Below are 15936 nucleotides of genomic sequence, written 5' to 3' on the forward strand. Positions count from 1 at the left end.
GTTTTTGAGATACGTTTTATTGAATCAGGTGAACTCTAAGAAGTTGGGCTATTTTACCAAATCGTTACGGAATTTTATGATCTGAATATCAAATTCTTAGCACAAAGCCTGTCAAAAGCTTAACACAAACTCAAACCTTCAGACACAGCTGTTTCAATTTTTGTTTAGCAGCCTTGATGACATTAGAATCCTCAAGATTTGGGATGAATAGATAAATAATAAAGTACGAAAAAACTATTTTTCTTTTAAAATTTACTGTGGATTTCTTACAATGACAGACTTTTAAAGAAGATTATTTTTACTAGTTACATATATTTGTGTTAAGGATTAGAATGGAATGAGATGTATTGATTATTTAAAGACTAAGAGAAAAAAACTTATGCATATGTATCATTGTAGAAAAAAAACAAGTATGTATACACCTTATCATTGCATATTTTAAAAAAATCATCTATTTCATAAAAAAGAGCTTCCTTTAATTGAATTAGTCCAAAGCCAGTCTTTCATTTTTTTGAAAAATTAAGTATGCTTTTAAAGCTAATGTTATGCAATTTGCTCCTAAGTGCTTAAATGACATAAAGATAGTGTTACACTATTATGTGTATTCCTAAGAGCCTAAATGATGCAAAGTTAGTGTTACACTATTAAGTAATGTTTCTGAGAACCTAAGTGCCATGAAGTGACATGTTATTGATAGTGATACTGGAATATAAACAGAAATTTAAACACCATTATCTACCAAGTTGCGATTTCTGCATCGAGTCCAAAATCCTAATTAAATCAAATGCTAACAGTGTCAGATTCAGAACACATTTATATGCTATTAGTATAAGGTCCTAAATCCTAACAGAATCATATAGTAACAGTGTAAGGCCCTAAATCCTAACAGGATCATGTGCCAACAGTATCAAATTCTAAATATTAACAGAATATAACAGATCGTACAAAAAGATACAACAAAAAAAAGAAAGAAAAAAGAAATTCAAAAATAACTTTTAGAGTATTTAAGTTTAACTTCACTGCGAACGTTATAAATTCATAAATTTATTTTAAAAGAGTTGTTGTTTCAAACCAATGACGTGGCAAACGTCATCTTGTCATAAGGACTGTAGTAAAGAAAACGTCTTAGTGTCGTTCAAGAAATAAGTGCCGTAAGTACAGTAGAAAGTACCTGGAGGTGCTCTGAAATTTAAGGACTATCAAGAATTATTGAGACTATTGAAGTTATCAAGTACTATTAGGACAATCAAGCACTGAATTTCGAGCACTATCAAGACTATCAAGTGGATGTTTAAAGAGTCTAAGACTAATACCAGGGTAAAAAGATCTTCCCCATCTGTGGAAAATGCTATGTTTCGAATTCCACACCTGATCAGGAGCTCTTCAGTCTGGAATTGAGAGAGAAGATTTGAACCCCTTCTTGTTTTGAATTTTTCGGATTCATGGTGCTAGTCTAGCCTATTAGCTAGACCAGTTAGGATAAACAACAACATGCCGTAAAAGTGACGCAACAACGCAAAAGTTGTTATAATCATAATGTATCGAATTCAAAACTTCATAAGAGAACGAATATGCTCGCAAACTCTTAAACTCACCGAATCATTTTATTTGACGTGTGTATATTGTCTCAGCAAATATTTTTGTAGCTTTTAATTTTTCATAATATTGACAAAAGAAAGCTGACTTAACATATTGGTAGCGAAGTAACTTCAAATATTATGTGGTATGTCATTCGCAAACAGACGGACGTAAATTGGGAAAATTTTACACTGTAAAAATACCTAAATAATATCATGTTCATAATCATAATAATAAATCATCGTATAGCTGCACTGCAACAATATAATACTTAAAACGTTTTAACAAACTAAACGTTTCACTACAATGCCGCGTAGTACAAAAGCAGAACAATATAAAATAAATTCACTGGTATTTCGATTCTATAAATTTAATAGTTAAATAAGCAGGCAAAGAAAATAAATTTCACAAACTTCATAATTATTTATGTCGTCTGTTTTTTCTGAATGTCAGAAAACTTTCATAAAAGAATATCATTCTTTTTTAAAATAATTTATATTTAAAAAGAATGATAACATGATGGTGCTGTTGCAAATTAATAATGGGAAAAACCTCATCATTAGCAGATAACTAACATTTTACTATCAAATATTAATTCGAAGCCAAACAAAAATTTCACTATCAAAAAGAAGATTGGTATGTTTTGTGAGAAAGAAAGCAGATGTGAGAACGACATTTGCGGCACACAATCGAAAGATCTCATGCCTACATGCATGTCAAAATTTCACTTTCCTCAATAGAATCATCAAACAGGTTAAATTTTTATTTATTACGCTGTACTTATTTTATCTCCAACCACTAAAGATGAACACCTATCCCCAGATCTTTACGTTTACCTCAATTGCCTTGCAGTTTGCAATCTACCTCAGAAACCAAAGTAACTTTTTTAGTTAGGTATTGATACCAATTAACTTTTCTGCAGATTTTGTAAAAACTTTTGTATATTTGAGGCTCAAGAGGAAAAAAAGGGAAAATTGGAAATCTCCCATTTTTAGCGCAACTGCAATACATATAATAATTGTATATGTGAAAATGCATTATTTACCAAGAAGAAAATCGCATATTTCAGACTGAGGAAAAGAGTATGGTTAAAACTACCACACTATGGTAACATTTATCGTGCGTCTGACTTTGTGGGAACACCAAAAAAAACGGTAATTTGATAATGATTTTGGTAAAATTAACAATAAAATGTAGTTTCAGAATATGTGATGAAATTTGGTAAATGTGGTAAAATTTGATAATTTTAACATGATACTTTAGAACATGGCATAAAAACCATTTATTTCTTTTTAGTTTTGTACTTTTATTAAATGTCTGGTTATAAGACGTACAATTTTGAAAACTAGAATTGCCGGTAAACCGTTACCATATGAACGGAAAAATTACGGGAATTTCTTTTTAACCAGAGTTTTTTTTTAAAATATTTTTTTAATTAAAGATGTTTTTAACATACAGTACGTAATTTTACCAGAATTTTTTTCCCGTATACAATTAAAATAATATATGAATTTTTTTCTTTGCACTTCTCGATACAATAATGATAAAAAATAGCATCATTTTATTTCGACACAATAATAATAACAATATTACTATTAAGATGCCGCGCAAAACATTCTCTCGAATTTTACATTTCAAAAATATTTCTCAAACGTGCGTCCTCAAGAAAGAACAATTTGATTTTTTTTTAAATTCAAAAGATCTTTAATTAAAAAAAATTATCTACATATATAATTTTCATGATTTCTGTATATATTTTGAACAAAGTGGTCTGTGTTTTACGAGCGTTACATGTTGCATTTTCTCTGCTTATCCGATCAAAGCAAAAGTAAATAAGAATCTTCGATAATCTTTCGATGAAGGCGTACTTTCTAATGATGAACCCTGAGTAGAGCTTTCTCTCTCTCTCGGAAAAAAAAATCGGGTCAAGTTCAGTCTCTGCCCTCTGAGTCTCCGAAACACGAAGTGTTCTGTACAGAATACTGACAAGATCTTGAAAAACTTCTAATTCAGCAAAGAAGATCATGAAGCATCTGGTGACTCACCTGTGTTTGTGCCAACGAAACCTTGCCTCCTGTTTGTCCAGTGATAAATACAGAAAGGTTTCTGGCTCTTTTTCTTCATGAAAATGACGCATTCAAGGGCAGAAATTTAATCGTTTTTTATCGATACGTTCATTTTCAAACCTCAGTTTCATTGATGCAATATAATAAATAATTTGATAATGTTTTCATTTTTAGCATAAAATTTATTTAATTAACATAGACCTGTTTTTATTTTTACTGGTTAATTAGAATCAGAAAATAAACTTTATTTTTTTCATTGATTTCAATTACGATTAGTTGACAAAAAGAACGATGTAAAATAGAACACTGTTAGTTAGATACAGAAATTATATTTTATAAGATGTGACTTATTTGTAATATTTATGAACCTAACTTGTTGCTAGTAAATCAATAGTCCCCGGGTTAGGGTTAATACCCGGCTAATAAATCCCTGGGTTTGAGAAAAGTGGTAGCAGAAAGGGAACATACATATATGTTGATATATACAAGTGGTCACTGAAAATTGATATATACTGGTGTTTACAAATATGAAGAATATTTGTGACTGCCAGTATATATCAATTTTCAAAGAACACGTTTGTGGGTTGGAACTTAACTCTGTTTCGTATCTGTCTTAACGTTAAAAAACTGTCTTTAAAAATGAAATTGTATCTAGTTCTTTTTTGTGAATTTGCTACTTCTATTAAATTTTGCAAAGACCCGAAAATATATATCGTCGCAATTCATTCGTAGAATAAAAGTAGCTCATTTTTTTCCTTTTTTTTAATTTCTTATTTTTCTGAATTATATGTACAGAATGCGTTCAATAAAATAGAATGAATTAAAGTCAATTAAATTAGTCATAAATCAAATGAATACATTTTTTCTGTAATGAGCTTTACTATCAAGTTCTGCAGTAGTTTGTACAACACATTTTGAAACGAAATAGCCCGTTTTAAAATATTAGATAGATTTGGTTTAAAGGACTTTTAAATAGTTGAAGCATTGAATCTTACTCAGAAGACAATGAGTTCGTGGTTATAACTTCGTGATTGTTCAGTCCCAGAGGAAAACTTTTCGAGAGAAACTTACCCACAATTGCGTTACATGAAGGACCTTAGGTGGTCAGCCCAATGACTATGGGACTTTTACCAATGATCTGTCTACCACTCAAAATATATCATGGCATTGCTGACAAGATGTTGATTAAGTTCAAAAAAGAATTCTAATAAAATTATTAAACTAAATAAGTGGAATTAAAGCTAATTGATATGTTTTTTCAAATATGATATTTGTTGTTATCAAATTTTATTTTTGACTGAAATTTGCGCATCTTAAGTAAAAAGATTTAATGAACTATTCACTATCAATTTAAAACTGCAATAAATAAAATAGTCACTTTTGTTTAAATCAGTTTTCGTGGTAAGTCGAGATAATAAAAAAATGGTCAGCTTTAAAAATATTTTGACAATCGTTTGATTTGCAATGATAATATTAAAAGTTATGGATACTTATGAAAATTTTTTACAGTTATTTTTTTCATACCGTGCACGAAAACATCTAGAATGAATACATTTTATATCAGACATACCTATTACGCTCAGAAAAATGTTCAAAACAATGAGCAAATATTGCTCACCTGTATTGAAATGTAATTTTCAAGTCAATTATTAATGATGACATTTACAGCTTTTGTTTCCTGTTTTTTTTAACACCATGAATTTAACAGCTATAAGACAATTCGTGATACTATTTTCGTGATTACTTTAAGTATTTTTTTTATCATCACTTCAGCATATAGCATTATTATTTTATCACGCATTACAAAATATTTTTATTTCTACAAGACATTCGCAATTCATTCTAAAAAACAAAGTATCTTCAAAACTACTAGAATATGGTTAAATTTACTGTTTTTCTGGCTCTACGGAAACACTCAAAAGCTCAGTAGTTTTTATCGAAGCATTTTGGTAACGATTATGGCAAAATTAACAATAAAATATGCCTTTGTAAGGTGTGATAAAATTTGGTATATGTGGTAAATTTTGGTAATTTTATCAAGATACCTTCAAAGATGGCATATTATTCGGTTAAATTTACTTTTCAGTTTTGGAATTTCTTTACTAAATGCGTGGTCATAAGAACTATAATTTTGAATTCCAGAATTTTCGGTAAACCATTACTATATGAACAGAAAAATGAAATACCAAATGAATTGTACTAATACCGTATATTTTTGTTTTATTAACCAAAATTATGTTTTTCATTTATTTATTTTTCTTTTACTGGAAATGTTATTGCCTTATAGTATGGTAATTTTGGGAATTTTTTTTTCCATCATGCATCCTTTTATTATTTTCAAGTTCGTGAGAAGTGATCCAATTTTATTGCATCACTAAATATTAAATATTTATCCCGCAAATTTCAAACTGAAAAAACCTTGTTTATTTTTATTAACATTTAATTTTTAATGTTATGGTTATCGTTATTTAATGTAATGGTTTATGGAATGAAAATGAAGCAAAAAAGGACTTAAAATGATTATAAAAATCTTTGAAAAAATTTGATTAGGGTATATTTTTCATAACTGTATATAACAATATGACGTTACTTTCTCAAAATAGTATAACAATGCAGACTGATTTATTTTACGCGAGTAATTAAAAATAGATATCTTCTGTTTTATGATATATTTTTTACAATTTCTGTTTATAAAAATATTTGAATTAAAATTGTTATATGGAACAACTTATTTTTTTTAAAATCCAGAATTCTTAAATTATTATTATTAAACACCGTTTATACCCATTGATGACGATTTACGCAAGCCCACTTCCCCCTTCATACAATTTGCGTAATTTTATTATTCCCGTTCAATGACCATCGATATGTAAATTAAACATCGAAGGAAAAGTGTGAATAAGTTATTTGAACAAAATGGAGTATGTGTTTTTCTTCAGTAAATTTTTGAAAAAAATAATGCTAAAGCAAATAATAACTGTTTTTTTCTTTTTTTTCGAACTGGGTTGTTAAGATGTTTAATAATATTTTGAATTTCGATATCGTTACTGTTGCTGAATTTGAATAAGAGAAATAAGTTATTTTTATCTGCACATTCAAAACAAATGAATAAATAAAATAAGAACACTTTGAAGACTTTAGCACTTCTAATATAGCTCAGAATACTTTTGATGCTTACATTTGAATGACTTGGGGTTATGGTGATTTTTATATTGTTCAAAAGAGCGTTTTGGTTGAAAAACAATACAATGGTGTTATGGTTTGGTTGATGTTTGGTTAATGGTGTAAATCAGTGTTTCCCAAACTTATGACTTTTGTGTACCCTTTCTAAGTTTTTCGCATCGCTGTGTATCCCTAATAAAAAAAACAAATGAATTTTTTACTATAAAAATTGCACACAATTTAAAAATCACAACTGGCTGTTGATACCACTACTTATTAACTGTTAACTCTGTAAAAAATAGCTAATAGAAAAATATGTAATCATTAATTTTCATGGCTAGGTTTGTTTTTAAATAAAATTCTTTGAAATTTTCGTTTGTTGCGAGATATTTCGTTTAAGAACACGTACCCCCGCTAAACTGTTCCCGTATCCCTGGGGGTACACGTACCACACTTTGGGAAACACTGGTGTAAATGTTTGGTGGAAAGACAATACCTTACAATACAAGCCGGTATACAAGAAACAATACTAAGGACCAATTTGATATGAAAATATCACCTTTGTGGGGGGGGGAGTGTGCCTTATCACTTTAACCAGTATTTTAATCGGTCAGCATTGCGATTCTAAGAAAGAAGGTAACATTTTCACAGTCTAATTGGAGATACTGCCTCCTCAATGAAACAGTTGATATTAGCTGTTAGGTACTAAGCCGAAAATAATAATTTAATGACAATTATTAAAAAAGTAGTTTTACAATTAAATTAAATAATTAAATCCATTTCTGTTAAACGCGAAACATCTAATAATATCACATTGAAGATTGAAGAAGACTTTCGAAATTTACTTAAAATAAAATGGGCAAAATCATGAATAGAAAACACTAAAACAAACGAATTTCATTGTCTCTATGTTTCTTAATTTAAACGCTGACGGTAAATTAATCATAGAATAATCAAGATTTATTAGCCTGTAAAGTATTTTTAGTCGGTAGAGTAGAGTATTTAGATAATTTTGTTAAAAAAATCTAAATGACAACTATTGAGAAAATTTTTTTTTAAATAAATTAAATAACTAAATGCATTTCTGCAAAACGCGAAACGTCAAATACAACCAAATTGAAGAATAAAAGAGATTTCAGAAATTTACTTAATATAGAATGTATAAAATCATGAATGGAAAGCATTAAAATAAATGAATTTCACTGTCTCTATGTTTCTCAATTTAAACGCTGACTGTAAAGCAATTACTGAATAATCAAGATTTATTGGCCGGTTGAGTATTTCTACGGAGAGATCGGAATCCGATCTTTTCGCAATTTAGAAAAGCTGCGGAAATTACTTTCCAAATGGTACGAAAAGACGCCGCCAATTTTTTATCCGGTGGTTGAACTTACGACAATACAACGAAACAATTTTAAGATTGACTCTTGCAATTTAGCATTTTAATAGAAATGTCAATACTTTTTGGGTATGTAACATATTCTTAAATATGGTAGATGTTAATAACTTTTATTAAGAACAAACAAAAAAATACTTTCAAAAATTCAACTTTTTGATTTCGGCAACTTCTTTTTGATTAAGAATGTATATTATTTTAAGAATTTAATTAAATTTAAACTACTGAAGAATAAAAAGTCAATGTCAGTAGGGGAGAGTGGGGTCAATTGTAACATTTTTTACTTAATTATTTTTAACTAACAAAAAATCAAATATATTATTAGTATTAATTGACAGACGAGTAAAGTAGACTATCCTCTACTAGAAAAAAAAAGTAAATACCTAATTTTAAATGTTATTATATTAGTTATTAACAATTTTTGACAGTCATGCACTTGTTACAATTGTCCCCACTTACGGGGTCAATTGTAACAGTTCATAAATTCAACTAAAACATAGTTAATTATACATATTATCATAGTTGTGATATATTTTTTTATTGATCAAAATAGTAGCGATATTTTAGGAGTAAAAATAATAATGAGCAGAGACCTAAAGGGTTAAACTTTTAACTTTAAAGGGTTAAAAATTTTAATTCATGCTATGAAAGGTGACAAATAAAATAATGCACATGCAACATAATATAAGTGATATAGGAAACTATTGGTGGTTCTTAAAGAGTTAAGTAATGGTTTGTAAACAAAAGATTATTTATTTTCAGCTGTTACAATTGTCCCTTTACTTATTGTTACAATCGTCCCCAAGACGCCATTTCAACTTCATTTGTTAGAAACAATGCTAGTTAATTAACAAAACTAATCTTTTTTTTCTGAAATGTTAATTAAGGTGTCCACTTACATATTTGGTTAATAATTTTTATTTGTCTAAAAAAAATTACTTTGTTACAATATAATATTCTAATACCAAAAAAAGTATTTACGTAGCGTGAAAACATCTTTTGTGATGTAACTCTTTCAAAAGTACATAAAAATGGTTGCCAGCAGGGGTGTACATGTAGATTTAGTAAATACACCTTGTGTGCCACCTAGGAACCAAATCTAGAGCTCGACACTCGAAATTTTTGCTCTGTTACAATCGTACCCTGTTACAATTGACCCCACTCTCCCCTACACTTATCACGTTCATTTGTCAAAACAATTATCTATATTTTATTCATTTTCAAAATCTACTTTTTTACTTCAAAACTAGTTTTTGAAGATACTAAAACAGTCAAACAAACGAGAAATAGCAATATAATAAGAAATATAATCAACAAACATATCATCAAATATTTCCCCCAAAAAATGCTATTAAACGAAAAGATGAAGTTAAAAACAACAACGTAACAAAGAAAATGTAATTAGAAAACGGGAGAATTATATGTTTTATGTCTTTAAACATAGTTTTCTCAAAACACAGTTTTTTGTTTTAATTCAATGTCTTTTTCATTGTTTCTATAGATTTTTAAAACGATTACTTACAGTAACATTGCATATTTAATGTAATGCTCCTCAAATTTTATTAACAATTAAAAAAGAAATATGGTCATATGGTCATAATATATATATATATATATATATATATATATATATATATATATATATATATATATATATATATATATATATATATATATATATATATATATATATATATATATATATAACGAGTATTTTTAGTTTATGTGTACCTATACTACCTGACTGACAACATGTTTTGAAATTTTGAAGTAGCATACAATTTAAACCTTAATAAAAAACATGCCATGAATACCCATAAATATTAGTATAAAAACATATTTTTATTTCTTGCAATATGAATGTATTAGAAAGAAACTAATTAGGAAATATTAAAAGAAGTTGTAAATATTTTTAAAATTAATTTTTTTTGGAGGTTTATGCAGTAAACTGTACATATTTTCGAGACATTCCCTTAACAATGCACCAACTACACTATCTGGTCAAAGGCTTCCGGTCGCCATTCAAAGCATCATGGTGTGTAGTAGAGATGAGATTGAATTTGCTTTTGAAGGTCCAAGCCCGCCAGGTCTGAAGAATTTTAATTTAAGCCCACACGAACCGAAGATACTTAGAGTTACTTAGAACCCGAGTCCTTCTGAGATATGTCCCGTAGTGGGCTGATCTTTTAAGACACGGTTCCCAGCAGATCACCGAAGTCAAGCATCACTGGCTGCAGTCAGTGTGCGAGTGGGTGACCACTTGGATCAGTCTGCGTAGGAACCGAGGGTGTGCGGTATGGGTCCTCGTTAAATTGTTCTACCGCAAAGTGCTCGACTTCGCGTGCAGGTCGTCGGGCTACCGAAGCGGGGGTACCATCCCCTCTGCAGAGGATCAAAATTGTGATGACATGTCTTCGAATCATCCTCAGGAATGCTTTCCAGACCGTCGCCAATAGCCCATTGCGCAGCTCTAATGCTACGTAAATGAACTACAACAGCAACTACAACAACCTTCTGAGATATACGTCGGATGAAGTCTAAATTTTGCTGTCTCGCTATTAGGTATTTGCTGTTTAAACAAAGAAATTAGTCATTGAAACCTTTTTATCATAATTAAATATTAAATTTAATATTTTTATACTTAATAACAGTACCAAACGCTTGTTTAAAAATATTAAAAAAAATTATGAAAATTTTATCATGACTCTGAGCCTGATAACTTTTTTCAGTAAGCGAGCGTATGCCCCCGGCGAACCCGGACTCGTGCTTTCGCTCTCGAGCTGAACCCGTCTCATCTCTAGTGTGGTGGAGTTTTACATGGTTTGACCTAGTTCGTTTAGTTCCTGTGGTTGGAAAATTGAACTCTGAGATGTATGTAAACATACTGTACGATGCTGCTTTCCAAATCTCTTCGGTAATATTGCGGCCAGTATGGTAATATTACGCTAGTATGGATGTTAAAAAGACTGGACCGGCCTTTTTAGAGTTTCAATCTAAATCCCAAAGTAACATCATTAGGATGAATTAAAAAGCAGATTACGTAATCAACCAAATTGGCCATCATCATTGCCAGCTCTCACTTCAACAGTGATAAACATCTGGAACTTAATTCCTGTTGTCCCGTATCAAAAATAGGGGAAAATTGCTGATGTATGCTAGCTGTCATCAATACTAAATGGGGACATTTATTATATCAACCCCTTCCTTCTCGCTCCCGTAGAAATGACGGGGTGAGGTTTCGCCCTCTATTTCTCGCTTCCGTGATATTCTCGGTCTGGAGCGTTCAGTAGAAACGCGCCAATAAGAATAAAAATAATTAATTTCTTTTGCCCGGAAAACATTTTATTTCTCATTTTACACACCAGATGGCAGTGCCACGATATTTTTAAGGTAATTGTAGATAGTTAGTTTAATTTTAACTAGGTGTCAGCACTAATCAAATACATGTATAATACACGTGTATGGAAAAATAGACACTTTTATTGACCGTCTTCTTGAAAATTAACCGATCGTTAAGGGGTTAACGTATGCCTCGGAATCCCACTGGGTTTCTGGTTACTTTTGGCCAGATAGCTTCTTGTCTTCTCTGCTCATTTCTCTGCAGTTAAATAGTGATATGCAAGTAAATAAAGAAACGCAGTTTCCATATTAAATGCAGCTTCCTTTTTATAAAGATACCTTTAGTGTAATTCACTGTTTCTTAGAGATAGCAATGAAAATTTAAAAAGAAAAGAAAACTTTTGCTTCACATTTCTATTCGAAAAGTGTGATTTAAAAAAAAAAGATATTTATAAAAAAGTAACTAAAAAGTTATTGATATTAACAGCATTTGTTTAACAAATTTCTCTTTATATGTTTGTTGATTATATTTTTTAATGCTTCTTATTACATTGAGATTTTTTTTTTTGTCCTTGATAAGGAGACTTTTATAACGAGGGTCTTACTGTATATATATTTTATTAATAATCACTTAATGACAGTACTAACCATCTCTTATTCAATTAAATTCACCAGTTGAATTTTAAAACCTTATTGAGTTCCTTATCGAAACGATATTCTATGCATTGTAATATTATTTTTAAGAAATTTCATTTAAAAATTACCAATGTTTTTTTTTTCTTTATGCAAAAGAATAATTTTAAATCAAAAAAGTTTTTTACTTGGAGATTTCATGTTATGCCATTGTAACTGCCTTGATTTCTGAATATTTAAATTTTTTTACAGTACAAAAATATAGAAAAGATAATAATAATTTCGTGGCATGAACGCATCTTTCAAACAATTTATTCATATCTCAAAAGGTAAAAACTTAACATTAAAAAAAATCTACTGAAATAGATACTTGAAATCCTTATTGAATTCATTAAGTAGTTCTTGGTTCTTAAAGTTAGATAGTTCACTGTATCAATGAAGCTTAAAGACAAATTCCTAATCATAGTGTTATCTTTCGTATTGTTCTTAGCACCTAAATGATAACATGTAGCATCACTTTCAAGGTTTTCATCAAGTATGCAAAAGCATCGTATTGTCTGAGATTTTAAGAATAAATACAGAGTAAAAAATATTTAGCACTAGGAGAGCACACCCACTTTTTCATAAATTTATTATATTTTTGAAATTAATATAACTGATGAAGAATAGAAATTGTCGTGAACTAACTCCAATAATATAGTGTGAATGTTAGAGCTGGCTATATTTTTTATTATATAGACATTATATAGGCATTTCTTAACCTTTTCTACTGTTCTTTTCTACTCTTCTTTTTTACAGTTCATATAAACTACCTACATCTTTGTATTTGTATGCGTACCATGGGACACAAATCGCACTTCGGCGTGCAAATTTCAATGGCATTAAAATTCATAATAAAACATTTTATAAATATTACGTAAAATGAAAATATTTAGAATTAGAAGAGGAAAATAGATATTTAAAACAAGATCCAAAACCATCAAGATTAATAAGAGAACATTTTCAGTTTTACAAGTCTTATGAATATAAAAAATAAAATATTTTGAGTTAGATAAAAGAAATAATAGATATTTAAAATTATTCATACTTTAATCCTTACTGCCCATTGCAACCTATATAATACAATCATTTTAATTTAACTTTTTAGATTAATAATTTGAAATTTTTTTAATTAATTTTCAGAATTCTTTATTAATAAATTTTTTATCTGTTTTATAAATTTTAATTTTTTTTAATTTAAAGAATAATGTTCTGAAAGAATCTAAAGAATAATAAACCGTAACCGTGAAAATAAGTTTAAAAAATTATTTAAAGGGAGACTTAGTATGATGAACGGAGGGGCAAGGCAAGGTTAACCAGGTTCAATTATTTTAATTCTATTAAATATTTTTGTTTGTCTTTTCCACTTTGTTGCACCACTTGTACTACAAATCCAATGAAAGAATCACATGGCTCAGTTAAAGTGTGCTCTTCTTATTTTAATAATTTGTATTTCAGCACTGATGAGTGATTTTTGAACTTTACTGCTTTACCTTCTAAAATTTGTTTTCGTAAAAATAGACAAATAAATTGCAATTATTTTACAAGATTAAGTCTTTAATTGAATAATTATTTTAATCTATTCAAATTTTTATGATAAGAAGAGAAATTATTTATCTTTTGTGAAACCAAAAACATTAGATACCTTGGTCCCTTAAAACCCGTGATAGATTGAATCATCAAAATAATTCCGACAATGTTTGTTATAAACATTATTCTAATTATTTTATAGATAAGTCATATTATATCTAGTCATATTACAGATATATACAATGAGGTACAAAATAAAAACTGAAAGGGGAACCAACTAGCCTTGGTTTCCCTCTACTGTTCTTTTAATCATGGAAAACTGTGATAAATACCTTTACGAATCTGACGTTCTAAATTAAAAATATCTTTTATTAGTTGACAGTATATTATACAAATTCTCCTAAATAATAGTTCACTTTTATAATTCTTTAGTGCGCGGCATTGGGAACAAATTAAAAATATCTTTAGTTGTTTGATGCTAAGAGAATAGAGAATTTAAATTTTATTTTCAAAGAATAAAATATTTAAATTTTATTTTGATTTGTTTTATCAATATCAAAAATACAAAAAGAATTTCCCTAAAATATAGTTCAAAGCATAAATAAGCATTTCATATTCATATTTTGCAAGCGTGGAAAAAACTGGCAATATATACTGATTATTACTGGAAAAAAACTAATTATATATTTTTTATCGGTATATCCGTTATAAATTAATTACATTAATATCAAAATTCTCTGTTATTACTCAATTGATACAATTGTTACTTATAAACTAAAATTATTGTTTATAAATAAATATAATTTCTTCCAGCTATTTTTAACCACATAGAAATGCAAAAAAATTCTTCAATTAAAAAAAGTAGTTGTATATTAAAGGTTTGACTATCAATTAAACAAAATTTCAATATTTATTTTAATTACTATGATGGAATTATATACCAGATTTTTCAAAGAATACAGCGTAACAAATAAAAGTTTTATCATACAATTTTGTAAAACTCTAAAATTATAAGAAAATATGAACAAACAAATAAAACAAATTTTAAAAAGAATATTTTTATCAAAAATTCATAAGAAAGCATTTTGAATTAAATTTTTAAATAGAAAATTAATGCTTAAAAATTCACATATGGAAAAATCTTACCTAAATTTCTTTCAAATTCTCCGAAAAATTAATTTGCATGTTGAATATTATTTCTATATCGTATCACAAACATGTAAATTTAAAGAGCAACCGCAAGATAATGATATCAAAATCCAATTGATCAGACCAGAGCAACTCGTTCTTTTTTTCCCAAGCGATTATCTTGATAATGAAAACGATTCTTCTATTCCTCGGGCTTCAAAAGATAAACAGCGCCGCCACCGTTAGATCATAAATCCACGTAAAGTGACGTCTCATCACGTTCAGAAAAGTAATGTAAAAAAAAAAATCTTCCACGGTTTTTCAAGATTTTCCAAACGCGCACAGCATGCGGTATCATTATCAAGCTTTCTCTCATGCAATATCAATAACAACCAGGAAAAAAAACTGATATTTTATTCCATCACTTGTTGTGCTTGGCGATAGAATTATTAAAAGTTGCATAAAGAAGCAATTCTCGTCTTGGTCTGACGTCAGTTCTTATAATTAAATATACAATTTTTTCTCACATAAAAATATAAATAAAAGAAAGGGTGTTTTCCGGTAACTTTCTAACTTAATCTTCTGGATTGCAATTTACAATGCAATCACTTTATTCCATTGCATTTTTTATTAGAAATAATTGAATTAAAATTGTTTCTCCTTCGAAAAATAAAGTATTGAAGGGAAATTTTTTATCACTTATAGGTGATAGTTTAACGTTAGATCGCGTTTGTTTTATGTGGTTATGTAGTAATGTTATGTGTTTTATGTCGCGTTAGTTTGGCCTTACATTTGCGAAATTTACATGCGTTAAGAAAAAAAAAGAACAGGTTTTGGAAGAAAACGGAAAAACCACTTTCACCCGAAGAATGAAATAAACATAAATAACTAGAAAATCTTCACAAGCATTTAATTAATTATATCATTTCAACAATAATAATAATTTTATAAGTTAACTTTTATGTTTCAACATTTACTAATATCAAAATAGGTTTCAGTATCAGCCCTTGCTTTATTATTTTATTAAGTTTTTCAGATTTGCTATAATATTTATGATCAATTATA

General features: G+C 28.6%; 1 protein-coding gene across 2 annotated transcripts in view; it reads right to left on the minus strand.

Moving 5' to 3' along the window:
* The window catches only part of LOC107447981 (adenylate cyclase type 2), a 97119-nt gene extending 82059 nt beyond the window's left edge, over positions 1 to 15060 (minus strand). For both annotated transcript variants that reach the window (XM_071182191.2, XM_021144315.4), the window contains exon 1: positions 14890 to 15060. The gene's annotated coding sequence lies outside the window, so the exon portion shown is untranslated. The remainder of the gene's footprint in view (positions 1 to 14889) is intronic.
* Between the last annotated feature and the right edge of the window lie 876 nt (positions 15061 to 15936).

This window comes from Parasteatoda tepidariorum, chromosome 3 (assembly GCF_982258835.1).
Source record: "Parasteatoda tepidariorum strain Cologne lab strain chromosome 3, Ptep-v5.0, whole genome shotgun sequence".
In the NCBI taxonomy this organism is placed as follows: domain Eukaryota; kingdom Metazoa; phylum Arthropoda; class Arachnida; order Araneae; family Theridiidae; genus Parasteatoda; species Parasteatoda tepidariorum.